The sequence below is a fragment of the Neofelis nebulosa genome, chromosome 17 (assembly GCF_028018385.1).
Source record: "Neofelis nebulosa isolate mNeoNeb1 chromosome 17, mNeoNeb1.pri, whole genome shotgun sequence".
Classification (NCBI taxonomy): domain Eukaryota; kingdom Metazoa; phylum Chordata; class Mammalia; order Carnivora; family Felidae; genus Neofelis; species Neofelis nebulosa.
Window position 1 is genome coordinate 1,793,334 of NC_080798.1, and position 15,275 is coordinate 1,808,608.

Genomic DNA, 15,275 nt, shown 5'->3' on the forward strand with positions numbered 1-15,275 from the left:
AAAGTCAAGGACACAATACAGTACTGTTAACTGGAGTCACTCATGCTCTATATCAGATCCCGGAACTCACTCAACCCGCACGACTGAAACTTTGTGCTCTTTGACCAACATCTCCCCATTTTCCGCACCCCTGTTTCTTTTCCACTGTCTTTCCCTCACTTTGGAGTAAGTTCTGCTCCAGAAGAAGGGGGATTCTGCCTTTCTTGGTCTCCTCCTGCACCCCCAGCCCGGCTCAGGGCCTGGCACATAGTAGGTGCTTCACGCATGAATGTTTGTAAATCTGTGGGAGCGTCCGTGACTTGTTTGGAGGGAGGAAAGGTTTATGAGAGGCAGAATGACCTGGAAATGGAGGGGGGTGGGACAGAGGATGATTCTGTGGAGGGAACACCACGGAGGAAGGCAGGCCGGGCGAGGGGGCAAGGCTGGCGTTCAGTATTGGGGCAGGAGGAGAAACGAGAGAAGGGAGTGGTGGAGCGGGGAGACCAATCCACGGAGCATGGATATCGGGTTGGTGCTTCCCTCCCGAGCTCTCAGGCCCCTCTGACGTCCACAGTGGAGCCTCCACGTCAAACGCTCTCCAGGCCACAGAGGGAGGGAAGCAGACGTGGCTTGAGCACATCTAGCAGCTTGGAATACTCTTCCTTTTCTGTAAAGATGAGTCCTCCCTTCCCCGACTCATAAAACAAAAACGAAAACATGACCACCACCTCACACTCGCCAGAATGGGGGAAAAGAAAGAGACTGACAACATCAAGTGTGGGTGAGGATGTGGAACAATGAACGGAAAGGTTCGTGTGCTGTTGGTGGGAGCGTAAGACAGCACAACCACTTTGGAAAAGGCCTGGCATTTTCTTAAAAATAAGTGATCCTGTCAGTCTGGCCTCGGTGTCCTCGAGGGTCCTCAAGGGCACCCAGGAATGTCTCCTCTGGAAAGGGAACCACTGCCTCCAGCACAAAGCAAACTGGACACTGATGACATCTGGACGCTGGGGTAATAGAGCATGGTGGGGAGTGTGGTAAAGGGGAGAGACTGTGTTTTTCTGAAATGGACAGGGCCTGCAGACCCGTGCAATGGCTCCCATGCGTGAAGTTGAACCCAACATTGTTCAGCCCTTCCGGATTTCCCAGAGAAATTGGAAAACCGTATTTTCATGTTGAACCCTCTTCGGCGCTCATCCGTTATTGGTGGGTGTGGAAACTGACACAACCTTTATGGCGGCTACTGGGCATTCTCGAGGTCAGACCGGAACGCTGCACCCTCTGAGCCAGAAATCCCACTTCGAGGACTGTGTCGCACAGCTGCCCTCACACGTGTGCACACTGCATCTCACGGCAGCATCGGTTATCACAAAGGACTGGACACAACTTCAGTATCCATGAGGAGGGGACGTGTTAAATCAGCCAGAAAACACCCATGTCACCGGATACTCCGAATCTATACGAATAAGGAGTAAGTTGCTTCCGCACCAGTATGGAATGATCTCCGTGATTTATCTACTTTATTTAACTTCTACATGTATCTTAGTAGACACCCTCTACCCATGCTCTCCCCGGGACAATCCCCACTTTAGAGCTGAGGAGCCAGGCAGAGATAGCAAGTGGATAAGTGGGTTCAATCCACGCTTTTTTATTTTTTATTATTTTTTTATTAAAAACAATTTTTTTTAAGTTTTATTTATTTTTGAGACAGAGAGAGACAGAGCATGAATGGGGGAGGGTCAGAGAGAGGGAGACACAGAATCTGAAACAGGCTCCAGGCTCTGAGCTCTCAGCACAGAGCCCGACGCGGGGCTCGAACTCACGGACCGCGAGATCGTGACCTGAGCCGAAGTCGGCCGCTCAACTGACTGAGCCACCCAGGCGCCCCTCAATCCACGCTTTTACCCACCATGCCATGCTGTCTTCACATGAAGAGGAAAATAGGAAGTTGGAGAAAAATGGCAAAAATTACTATTCTGTTAAAAAAAAAAAGTGGGGGTTGACAATGCCTTGTGCTTGGAATTACACATTGAAGAACGTGTGGGGCGCCTGGGTGGCTCAGTCGGTTAAGCATCCGACTCTTGATCTCAGCTCAGGTCATGATCTCACAGTGTTGTGGGTTTGAGCCCCATGTCAGGCTCTTTGCTGACAGTTCAGAGTCCCCTTTGGATCCTCTGTCCCCCTCTCTCTTTGCCCCTCCCCTGCTGTGCTCTCTCTGTCTCTAAATATAAAATAAACATTAAAAAAAAAAGAATGTGTAACAGATGTGAAGGTGGAATTTTTACTGCACAACATCCCCCATACGATTATTATGTTCACTGAGTTAAGATGTAACCACCACTCAAAATATGCTACGGTTTAAAAAGGGAGAAAATGAAATTGAAAGCCATATTGGTGGCTTTGTCTTTCGCAACTTACCAGTGCCTGCCATCATATTATATGCTTATTTCCATGTGGGCACAGAATAAGCATCAGGAAAGGAGGCCCTTTAGGCTTTTTCTTCATTTCTAGAACAAAGCCTGGAGCTTAAAATAGGCGTGGATTTAGTATATTCATAGAATCATCTATGTTCATTGTCTATTTAAAGGAATAAATGTTTGTGAACTAAACTAGTGGTTTGGTGAATCAATGAATGAGTTGGAGGACGGATAAGGTTTATATCACCTGCTCTTTGGGGCGCTTTGGGATTTCCAACCGAGCTGCAGAGACCTGTTTTTCCCCTTCTGCAAAGACCCAGTCTGAGGATGCATTTTAATTACACAGAAGTTGCTAGCTGACTGCTAATGGGAACCCGACCCCCCGCAGGCTGGCGCCTGCACCCCACCTCCCACCTGGCGACTACTACTACGACCACTGCTGCCGTGGAAACGTGGAACCGTAGAAACGGCAGCCAGCTGGGCACGAGGAGGGGGCTGCTCGGGGGTCCAGGGAGGGATGCGGAGCCTGGAAAATTCCATGCTCGGGACTTAGACTGTGGGCACCCGCACATTCAAATCCCAGCCCAGACTCCAGGAGGGGCCCCGCGGAGCTGGTGGAGGGGTCACTGAGAGGGGTGGCGGGCAGGTGGCTTCTCCCTGCAGCCTGCACCCCCTTGCCTGGTGCAGAGGATCCTGGGGTCAGGGGCAGGAGAGAACCACCTCAGACCCACTCCCACCCTGGCCAGAGTCCTGGCAGATGTTTCCCTAGGGGGCTCCCCATGCAGGCCTGTGGGCTCCACCTTAGAAAACCACTTTCTAGAATCTCCCACTGACCTCGCCCCAATCATCTTCCTGTCTTATTCCCCCATATCGCCTTCGTCTGCAATCTTATTCTTTGTCTGCTCCTAGTGTGTGGTCCCTGTGCCACTCAGGAAGGGTGCAGCCCTGTGAACGCACCCCAGCAGTGAGTTACCTCTGGACCCCGGCCTTTGGGGGGTGCATAGTAGGCCTGCAGCTCAGGTGACCCCACCTGGACGATGGATGAATGTGTGAATCTGTGCTGTCTTGTTACACCACAGTCTCGTGGGGGTGACTGCGTTGGAGCCTATGTTCTGGATTCTTCTGGCCTCCTGGGGCAGGGTGGGGGCGCATGTTGTAGTCCTGGCTCTCACCTCCTTAACGCCCCCTCCAATGGGAGGACTGATTCCAGGACAGGGATGGGGCCCATGGAGCACCGGATGCAGATCCAGAATTATTTTTGTTGTCGTTCCAGTTTTGTTGAAGTATAATTGACGAGTTAAAATTGTATACATTTAAGGTGTACAATGTGCTGATATGATAGACATGTACCTGGTGAAACAATCATCACGGTCAAGTATCTGCCTCCTCACGTAGTTCCCTTCCTCCCTTCCTTCCTCCCTCCTTCTCTTTTCTAACTTCCTTCCTCCCTCCTTCTCTTTTCTTTCCCTTCCTCCCTCCTTCTCTTTTCTAACTTCCTTCCTCCCTCCTTCTCTTTTCTTTCCCTTCCTCCCTCCCTCTCTTTTCTAACTTCCTTCCTCCCTCCTTTCTTTCCCTTCCTCCTTCCTTCTCTTTTCTAACTTCCTTCCTCCCTCCTTCTCTTTTCTTTCCCTTCCTCCCTCCTTCTCTTTTCTAACTTCCTTCCTCCCTCCTCTTTTCTAACTTCTTTCCTCCCTCCTTCTCTTCTCTTTTCCTCCCTTCCTTCCTTCCTTCCTTCCTCCCTCCCTTCCTTCCCCCTTTCTTTCTTTCCCTTCCTCCCTCCTTCTCTTTTCTTTCCCTTCCTCCCTCCTTCTCTTTTCTAACTTCCTTCCTCCCTCCTCTTTTCTAACTTCCTCCCTCCCTCCTTCTCTTCTCTTTTCCTCCCTCCCTCCCTCCCTCCCTTCCCCCTTTCTTTCCCTTCCTTCTTTTTTCTTTTCTTTGTGTATGATGAGAACACTTAGGATCTACCCTCTTAGCAAATATACAACTCAGCGTTGCTAACTACAGTCATGTTGCTGTATGTCAGATGCAGATCCTGGATTCCTAAAGGTCGACCCATGGGTGTGGGGCTCACTCCTACTTCCCTTCCACCAATGGTATGCCTGGACTTGAATCCAGGTTAATTAGCTGTGCACCTCAGGGGCAGTCACTTAACCATCCTGTGCCTCAGCTTCTTCGCCTGAAAAATGGGGACAATAATAATGCCCGTCTGGTGGGGTCATTGTGAGGATCAAAAGGGAAAATGTGTGTGAGTGCTCCACACAGAGTTGGCATATAATGGGGGCTCAGAAAGTATCACATGTAGGTAAATTTCATACATATTTTTACTTCATAAATACATATATGTTCATATATAATAATGTAATTAATATCAACATATTTCTCTCTAAATGATTACGTATACAGATATATACATACACATACATATATGTGGAATCATATATAAATAGTTCTTAACTGAGGGTGATTCTGTCCCTCAGGGTACAATTTGGCAATGTCTGGAGACATTTTTGGTTGTCACAGCTGGGAGGGGCTGCTACCACCATCTAGACGGCGGGGGCCAGGGATGCCACTCAACCTTTTACAGCGCACAGGATGGCCCCCACACAAAGAATGACCTAGCCCCAAATGTCAGTGGTACCAAGGCTGAGAAAACCTGCTTGATATCCCCATACATGCATAATAGTGCACACCAGTGAGAAATAAAGAAATAGAACACAAACCACATATGTAATTTAAAACTTCATAGCATCCTCATTGAAAAGACAGAAAAAGAATTTTTTCTAAGATCAATTTTAAAATCGTATCTATTTAATGCAATATATTCAAAATATTATCGCATAATCAACATGGAATCAGTAGAAGACATTGTCAACGAGGTATTTCATCCTCCTTTTCTCGTACACATAATCTTCACAATCCACTGTGGGTTTTACACACTGGTTCGCTCTGGCCACATCTCCAGCGCTCTGTAGTCAACCATGGCTGGTGCCCGCCCCCCCCCCCCCCCCCCCCCACTGTCGCACTGCCCGGGGCAGACCGTTATCATGCGCTGAGGAAAATGGGCAGCAGAGGGCGTCCGAGAATGTCACGGAGTCCCTTTAAAACTACCCAAATGGAAGGAATTGGCGGAGCCCGAGAAAGAAAGAGGCTTCTGGCCACAGGCTCCGTCAACCCTCCTCTGTGGAGGGTGAAGAGGCAGCAGAGGGGAGAAGCCCGGCCTCGGCCTTCTGTTGTGTCTGTGTCTCCTCTTGCTGGGGAGGCGGGAGCTGCTGAGAACATTCACGCCTAATGACCTGGATCCAAATCTCTTCCCTCTGCCCATGCCTGTCCGGCCCCCCGACCCCAGAGGTGTCCAGTTTCTCTGCCTGGGTCTCCCCACGGTCTCCAGCCCCAGTGCCCCATGGGCAGCCAGGGTCATATTGTTCACATGCACATCGGACCGTGGCCCTCCTTTGCCCGATGTCTGTCAGGGGCTCCCTCCTGAAACCTGGGTGAAATCCAAGTCGCTGACCTAGGTCTAAAACACATCCCCAGATCTGGCCCTTAGCAAGCCTCCAGGCCCGTCCCCCCACTGCCCATCCACCTGGGCTCCAGCTTTCACAGGCCAAGTGGTGTCTTCCCAAAATTCCTGTGCTGGAGTCCTAACTCCCAAGGCCTCAGAATGCGACTGTATTCGAGGACAGGGTCTTTAAAGAGGTGATTAAGTTCAAATGAAGGGTTAGGGTGGGTCCCGGCTGGCTCAGTCAGAAAAGCATGCCTGACTCTTGATCTTGAGGTCATGAGTTCGAGCCCCATGTTGGGTGTAGAGCCTACTTAAAGTAACATCTTAAAAAAGAGAAGAGGAAGAAGAAGAGATCAGGACATAGACATGCACAGAAGGAAATCATGTGAGGACACAGGGAGTAGGCAGCCGTGTACAAGCCAAGGAGAAAGGACTCCGGGAAATCGTCAGAAAATAATCGTCTGTCATGGAAGCTTCCCAGGCTGTCCTGCTTTGTTATGGCAGCCGTAGCAAACTCATACAATCATTCACTCAACCAAACAAAGTTACATTTAAAAAGCAAAAATAGGGGCGCCTGGCTCAGTCAGTTGGTTGAGTGTCTGACTCTTGATTTCAGCTCAGGTCATGATCCCAGGGTCATGGGATGGAGCCCTGAGTCAGGCTCTATGCTGAGCCTAGAGATTCTCTCTCTTAAGGTTCTCTCTCTCCCTCTGCCCTTTCCCCACTTGCCCATGCACGTGTGTCCTCTCGCTCGCTCTTTCTTGAAAATAAAAAAAATAAAAAGGAAAATTAAAAAAAATTTAAAGCAAAAATCTATTCTGGAAACACTCCTATATAATTGATGTGAAAACAGGGTTTGGCTCAGTTTGTTAAGCGTCCGGCTTCGGCTCAGGTCATGATCTCCTGGTTCATGAGTCTGACCCCACGTGGGGCTCTGTGCTGACAGCTCAGAGACTAGAGCCTGCTTCAGATTCTGTGTCTCCCTCTCTCTGGCCCTCCCCCACTCATGCTCTGTCTCTCTCTCTCTCTCAAAAATAAATAAATGTTAAAAAAATTTTTAAAAATAATTGATATGAAAATAACTGATTATTTAACATATAAGAAACTCTGAAAAAAAAAAAAGCCAAACAAAAACAAAACCCCAGACACCTCAAATGAAATGTGAACCATGGAGACCAGCAGGAGTTATCCCGACGAAAATGCAAACCTTAACACGCGTCTGTAAAACGCATTCCCTGTATTTAGTGAAAATCACCCTGCGTGGGTTCAAAAGTCAGTTGTATGCAGGAGGGCTTCTCCTGAGGACCCAGACACTAAACTATTTATGGATGAAATGATATCGTGTCTGGGAGTTGCTTTAAAAGTATTGCAGGTAGTGTGATGGGAGGCTGGAGGTGTGAGCTGATCATCTATGAAACCATGAGCATAAGAGGAAACACTGTGCTCTTTTGTCCACTTTTGTTTATTCTCAAGCTTTTCAACACGCTGCCCACCACCCCCCCCTCCCCCCACCACATCCCAAACTCAGAGCCAAACTGGTCTTTCTGAACCACGTATTTGACCATTTCACTGTCCTGTTTCCAACCCCACTGCCCTCCTGAAAAGAGTCGGAAAAGAGGTGCTCTTTAATTTTACAGACTAATAATCTTTAATCTTTTTAAAATTATTTTTTAATGTTTATTTATTTATTTTGAGAGGGAGCATGCACGCACAAGCAGGGGAGGGGCAGAGAGAGGAAGAGAGTCCCAAGCAGGCTCCATGCTGTCAATGCAGAGCCCGACTTGAGGCTTGGCTTGATCCCATGAAACACGCGATCATGACCTTAGCCGAAACCAAGAGTTGGGCACTTGGGGTGCCTGGGGAGGGGGCGGGGGACTCGGTCCATTGAGCATCTGACTCTTGATTTCAGCTTTCAGCTCAGATCAGGATCTCATGGTCTCATGATCTTGTGAGTTGGGGCCCTGTGTGGGGCTCTACGCTGACAGTGCTGAGCCTACTTGGGATTCTCTCTCTCGTCTCTTCCATGCCCCTCCTCTTCTCTCTCTCTCTGTCCCTCAAAATAAGTAAATAAGCTTAAAATAAAAAGAGTCAGACAGTCAACCGACTGAGCCACCCAGGCGCCCCAATAATCTTTACTCTTAATTTTGCCTCATTCCTACCACACCCAGGGCTTTGGGGCTTATCCGTTTCCCAGGGAGAAAATGAAATATTGATAAAGCCTCTGGCCCCATGTTTCCCTCGGTGAGGAGCACAGGGCACTCCCTCCTATAATCCTTTCACCGCAAAGCGCCCCTCTTTGGAATCAGGAGCAAGAAACATAACATCTCAGAAAACAACAGCAACATATTCTGAGCAAACCACCGAAAGGGGGCTCCATGCAGAGACCCCCAAACGGCCCCTTCTTTATGGTGTGTGCAGCCTGCGTGTTCCGATCCTTTGGGTATGTTCAGGGATGTCCCCATCACGGGCCTCTGAGGACTCAGAAAACAAACATGTTCTCTGTCTTCTGACGCCAGCGAGTTCTATAGTACAGACCTTGGAGCTCGCGCCTCCCAGGGGCGGACATACCTGAAACGTTTGTCATGGGATCGGCTTTCCTGACAGCTAATCCCCCCGACAGCTGCTCTGGCCCTTGACTCTGAGCAGCACGTGGGGCCCAGCGGAGGAGGCCGAGGGTGGCCTGACCGCCTTGACCACCGGCAGCTGCGGCCGAACTGCCGAGGGGCTGCTGTTTGTAACCTTGAGCTACACCGAATGGGTCACAGATGGACGCGGTGGCCACACACCCTGTCGCATGACTCTGAGAGGCACTCCCGTGGGGAGCAAGAGTTTGAGAGCCATTGATCGCCCTCCAACGTGCCCTGTACCCAACTGTCCCATCTGCCACGATGGCTTTACAGCACACACCTGGGTTTTCCTAAAACAGGACATGGTTCAGGTTCTGAATAGCAAATCCTAGGACTCGACTGAAGCCTCTAGGTGTCCTTTCTGCAGGACTGAAGGTGTCTGAGCAGAACACAACAAAAGAAACAAAATCCGCGGGCACCTGGGCGGCTCAGTAGTGGTCTCTGACTCTTGACTTCGGCTCCTCTCATGGTCCGTCGGTTCAAGCCCCATGTTGGGCTCTTTGCTGACAGTGCGGAGCCCGCTTGGGCTTCTCTTTCTCTCTCTTCGCACCTCCCCTACTCGTGCTTTTTCTTTCTCTCAAACCAAACTTAAAAAAAAGTCCAAAAGAAACAAGATCGAAAGTCTACAGGAGTTCGGCACCGAGAATGGCTCATGGTGGAAGAACAGATTTTTCTCTCTTTGCATGTTCTTCCAGCCGCTGTGCCCCAGTCACCGTTCATGCTAACGTCCCATCCGTGCCTAAATGTCCGTGTGCCACATCGGAAACACGCGTGAGGAATTCAGCCACGCTTGCTGACTTTCGGGGCCCCTGTGTCTTCACCTCAGACAGGAAAGCGTGGTCCCCACCTCCAGAGCTAAATGAGGACCAGGAGGTGCTCAGCAAAGAGCCCATGGCTGTGGGTCTCAAAGTGTGCGAGAGCCTGAGTGGGTGTGTGTGAGCACACGAGGGTCTGTGTCGTGTCTGTGTCCCATGTGTGTGGGGTGTTACAGGGGTCGGGGTGGGGGGCAGTGGAGACGGAGCACAGAGGACTTTTAGGGCAGTGAAAATGCTTGATGTGATCTCCAAGGTGGGACGCAGGTCACTATACATCTGTCCAAACCCAGAGAAGGCACGAGGCAGCACGAGTGGCCCCGATGTGAAGTGTGGACTCCAGGTGGTGATGACGTGTCTATGCAGCCTCATCCACGGTAAAAGGCGTGCCCTCAGATGGGGGATGTGATGATGGGGAGTCTGTGCGTGAGTGGGGGCAGGGGGCACATGGGAAATCTCTGTACCTTCCTCTCAAACTTACTGTGGCCTGAAACTGTCCTTTAAAAAGGAAGGTTTTTTAGGGGCACCTGGGGGGCTCAGTGGGTTGAGTGTCTGACTTTTGATTTCGGCTCAGGTCATGATCTCACAGTTCATGAGTTCAAGCCTTGCATCGGGCTTGCTGCTCTCAGCGCAGAGCCTGCTTGGGATCCTCTGTCCCTCCCCCGCTCGCACTCTTACTCTCAAAAATAAATAAAACATTAAAAAATGTTTACAAAAAGGAAGGTTTTTTTGTTTTGTTTTTTAAAGGAAACGCAATGGCAACAAAACAATGTGAGTAAGTGTGGCTAAATCAGTGGTTCTCAACCAGGGGTGACTTTGTCCACCACGGGACAGCCGGCATTGCCTGGGGACGACCTCGATGGTCACAACATAGAGAGGGGCATACATGACTGGCATCTGGGGGAGGGGGTGGGCAGAGACCGGGCATGGTACATAAGATGGTCCCACCACAAGGCTGTGTCCACAGCACTGACGGTGAAATTCAATCGTGACCGAAGCTGAATCATCACATCACATGACATCACAGAGGGGCAATCCATCCCACATCCTGGGAGACTCTGGGCGGGGAGAGTAAGACAGGCGAGAAAATAGTTCGAAGTCAGTTGTCATAACCCAAGCCAAAGGTGATGTTGTGGGGACAGGGGTCAGCATTTAGAGATTTCTAGACAGTGGGGGACACAGGTGGGATCAGCAGGACTCGTGGATGGAGGGAATGTGGATGGGGGAAAGGCATGAAGAAGACTTAATCCCAAATTTTAGCTTGAGCGCCTTGGGAAGTGATGGTGACATTTCAGAGGTGGACAAGCCCCAGAACCGGACAGGATGGTTTGGAGGTTGGTATCCTTGTTCAAGCTTGCTGTGATGGCAGTGAGGACGAAGAGTGGTGGCACTGGGGAAGGGGGAAAGATTTGAGAGCCGTTTATTTATTTTTGTATTTTTTTTATGTTTGCATGTTTTTATTCTCAGTGTTTTTAGCTTTCAGAAATGTTCAGTCTTAAGGCAACTGCAGTCACATCATGTTATTCTGGAGTCAATACAAATTTACATTAAAAAGTGAAAAAAGGGGGCGCCTGGGTGGCGCAGTCGGTTAAGCGTCCGACTTCAGCCAGGTCACGATCTCGCGGTCCGGTCCGTGAGTTCGAGCCCCGCGTCAGGCTCTGGGCTGATGGCTCGGAGCCTGGAGCCTGTTTCCGATTCTGTGTCTCCCTCTCTCTCTGCCCCTCCCCCGTTCATGCTCTGTCTCTCTCTGTCCCAAAAATAAAAAATGTTGAAAAAAAAAAATTTAAAAAAAAAGTGAAAAAAGTGTGGCAATAAAATGACTAAAACCAAAACATTGTTTCATCTTTTAAAAATGCTTATTTATTTGAGAGAGGGAGAGAGAGAGAGAGAGAGAGAGAGAGAGTGAGCGACATGGGGAAGGGACAGAGAAAGTGGGAGAGAGAGAATCCCAAGCAGGCTCTGAGCTGTCAGCACAGAGCCTGATGTGGGGTTCGATCCCACAAACTTTGAGGTCATGATCTGAGCCAAAATCAACAGTCAGATGCCTCACAGACTGAGACACCCAGAAGCCCCCAAAATGCAATATGTTTTAAGATAAAAATGCAGAAATAACCCACGATGGACCTAACACCTAAATTCTTACTCAAGACGGGACCTGACTGTGCACTTTGTGCGGCTCAGCTCCCTCACCCTACCCCGACCCACCTCCCAATCCCATCAGATCCTGTCTTTTTTTTTTTTTTTTTTAATGTTTATTTATTTTTGAGACACAGAGAGACAGAGCATGAACGGGGGAGGGTCACAGAGAGAGGGAGACACAGAATCTGAAACAGGCTCCAGGCTCTGAGCTGTCAGCACAGAGCCCGACGCGGGGCTCGAACTCACGGACCGCGAGATGGTGACCTGAGCTAAAGTCGGACGCTTAACCGACCAAGCCACCCAGGCGCCCCTCAGATCCTGTCTTTAGTTAAAATGTTGATATATTTTTTTTTGTTCATGGTCGATTGTTCTGCATTAACTTTGAATTTTAAAGAAACGTTGCATTAAAATATTGTTTCTCTTGCTTAATGCGATGTTGGCGCCCCCTGAAATCCCACGCTTCGATTATGTACTGGAGCTGAGAGGCTCCCCACCCCCGCTTCACCTCAGTCCTGGCCCTGGTGAATGGGGACAGATGCGAGAAATGCTTTCCGGTGAGAGGCTGTCAGAATTTTCACACGAGGCCGAGTAGCCAAGACGGACCCTCCACTTTCCAGAATCCCATGGAATTTCCATTGAGCTAAGGGCCAGGCTGGATTCCAAGCAGCAGACACGTCCATGTAACTAAGGGCAGGAATGGCCGTCTTGGACCGTGCTCGGTACAGACAGCACAGGGGAGACACCCTTTTCCAAAACATGAAGGAAAGAGTAATACTGACCATCTGTTTGGCAAACTGCTGTCACCACGTTCCCTCTCTAACCAGCTTCTCCCTCTGCAGTTCTGAGAACTGGTTGTTTCGCAACGTTGTTTTCTAAGGAAGCAGCTTTCTGTCCTGGGGACCCTTCAGTGGTGCTGTGAAGCCAGTTGGTGTCAATTAAGTGCTTACTGAACAAATTCCACTGGTACAGGTATGAGGACAGGAAGGGCTTCTGTCTGTGTGGGAGCCCCACTGTGTGCGTGTGCCCTTACGCACAGGGTCACGGACTGGCTACGATGAGTCCAGATAGCCTGTCTAGTGCTCGTGCACACGGCTTCCAGGTCCTGTGCCGAGTGCTTTAGGTGGGAATCCAATCATTCAATTCTGGAACCCTCATAGGGTGCTCATCCCTACTTTACGGTCGAATAGCTTGGGATCAGAGAGGTTCTGACACCAGCCAGAAGACGCACAGCTCGGCCCTGGCAGGTCCTTGGGACACCAACATTGTTAGAAGGCCCCCGAATGGGTGTTCTAGCTGGAGCCTCCACTGCGAGGGTCTGGGGGCGAGAGGGCTGTGTCCCAGACCACTGGACCTTCCGTTTCCATCCTGGCGCGGTGGTCCTTGGGCCCAGCCTGTGCCAGCATTTGAGACATTTCTGGAGCCACCAGTGGAAGGTGTATTTGTTTTCTGCTCCTGTGTAACAAATCCCCACTTCTCTGCAGCTTAAACCTATTATCTCACAGTTTTTCTTGTGAGAAATTCAGGCTGGACCTTCTGCTTAGGGTCTCCTCAGGCTGAAATCGAGGTGTTATCCAGGTCTGTGGTCTTATCTGAGGCTCAGGGAACTCTTCCAAGCACTCGCACACACACACACACACACAGAGCAAGACTGTTGGCAGGATCCATTTCCTTTTGATGGTATGGCTGAAACCACCCCATTTTCTCATGGGCTGTCAGCGGGGGTCCGCTTTCAGCTCCCAGAGGCTGCCCCCATTCCTTGCCCCATGCCTCCTGTGGGCAATTCACAACATGTCACATATCTTTCTGGCGTCCTCTGCTTGTCCTTTAAAGGCCCACCTGATTAGGTCAGGCCCACCCAGGGTGATCTCCCTACTCCTGCAGAACATAATGGAATCACAGGAGCAAGATCTCATGGCCCCACTGAGGAGGATTACACAGGGTGTGTACACAGTGAGTGAGAATTTTGGGGACCATTGTAGAATCCACAGAATGAGAGCGATTTCTGGGCCGAGCTAAGCTTCATTCTGTCGACAGCGTGGGATCTGGCATGAGTGTTTAAGTAAAAGATGTTCATGATCAGATCAACTGTTGCTGCTGCTGACGTTTATGTTTTGGAAAACCACCTTGGAGGTTAGACTAGAAAAGAGGAATATGGCGGCTATGAGACCCCAAAGGAGAAGCTACAGGAATCCTGGGTGTGGGAAGAGGTTGCTGAGACCCTGAGAGGAGGAAGTGGCAGGGGCATCATCAGTTTTACATGACAAGCATTGACCGAGTACCTGCTATGTGTCAGTCACCATCCTGGCCTCCAGTGCTGGGGTGCAGAGAGAGAAAATACAGATACGGTCCGGCCCTCATGGCACTTACCTCTTGGCAAGGGAGATAGAGGTTGTGATGGTTAACTTGATGTGTCAGCTTGGCTGGGCCATAGTGCCCGGACATCTGCTCCAACGTTGCTCGGGATGTTTCTCTGAGGGTGTTTTTTTGTTGTTATTGTTGTTGTTGTTGTTTGGTTTTGTTGTTGTTGTTTTTGGTATGAGATTGATACTTAAATTGGTGGACTTTGAGTCAAACACATCATCCTCCCTAATGTGGTTGGGCCTCACCCAATCAGTTAAAGGCCTGAACAGAACAAAGACTAACCTCCCTCCCCCAAGCAAGAGGGTGTTCTGCCAGCAGATGATTCTCAAACCCGAACCACAACACTAGCTGTACCTTCAGTCTTCAGCCTGCTGGCCCCATCCTGCAGAGTTTGGACCTGCCAGACTCCATAATCCTGTGATCACTGTTTCTCTGGTGACCCCTGACTAATATGTGCATCAGAAAAAATTATAGCCTATGGTAAGTGTTAACAGAGGGAAGGGCTCTGAGAGCTTAGAGCAGGATGGTCTTGGAGAAATCAAGGAGGGCATTCCTGTACAAATGATGCTGGAGCTGGTATCTCAAGATTGCATGGGTGGTGTTACCAGGGATGGGCACGAGGAAGGGCATTCTAGGCACATGAGTGGCATGTGAAAAAAAATTAGGAAGCTAATTACACTCCAGAGGGCCTGGAGTGTGGGGTGGAAGGTGATGAGGTCGGATGCAATGGGAGAGGCTGGAGCCCTCAAAGCCTCATCATCTCTGGCTGTTTCTCTTTATCCTAAAAGCGACAGGGAATTGCATTAAGTGAGGTGAGGGGTGACATTAGCAGCTGTGTTTTCCAGAATATGGTTCCAGCTGCTGTGTGCAGAGGGACTACAGGGGCCAAGGGTAGAGGGAAGAGGGTCTGCTAGGGAGCTGGTGCTTTACTGAGTGTATCAGTTACCTATCACTGTGTAACGAGCTGCCCCCAATCTTGTACAGAAACAACAGTTTATAATCCTCTGGTTTCTCTTCAGATTGTATACATTTTTTGCCTTTTACTAAAATAAAGATTTCCATGGAGAGGAACAATTCTGAGCATTTACCCAAATTCTTGAGATCTTGTGTTTGCAAGGGAAAGAGAAAAAGAGAGAGAGAGAGAGAGAGAGAGAGAGAGAGAGGAAGAAAGAAAGAAAGAAAGAAAGAAAGAAAGAAAGAAAGAAAGAAAGAAAGAAAGAAAGAAAGAAAGGGCAGAAAGAAACAACAGCTCATTGTTTCTCACAATTCCATGAGTTCTGTGGTTGGGTTTTGCACCTGTGTGGCCTCGTTTGGCTGGGGAATCCCCTGGGGTAGGAGGTCCCAGACAGCTTCCCTTCGTGTTTGGCCACAGTGCTGGTTCTCTGCTGGGGTCTTAGTTCTCCTCCTCCACGGGCTAGATCGGCTTCCTCACTGCATG

The 15,275-nt window shown here is 49.6% G+C and overlaps 1 non-coding gene across 1 annotated transcript; it reads left to right on the top strand.

Moving 5' to 3' along the window:
- Positions 1–14,836: 14,836 nt before the first annotated feature.
- Positions 14,837–14,957, top strand: LOC131500537 (U5 spliceosomal RNA). The gene has a single exon (XR_009256342.1). It is a non-coding gene; the product is annotated as a U5 spliceosomal RNA (small nuclear RNA).
- Positions 14,958–15,275: the final 318 nt, after the last annotated feature.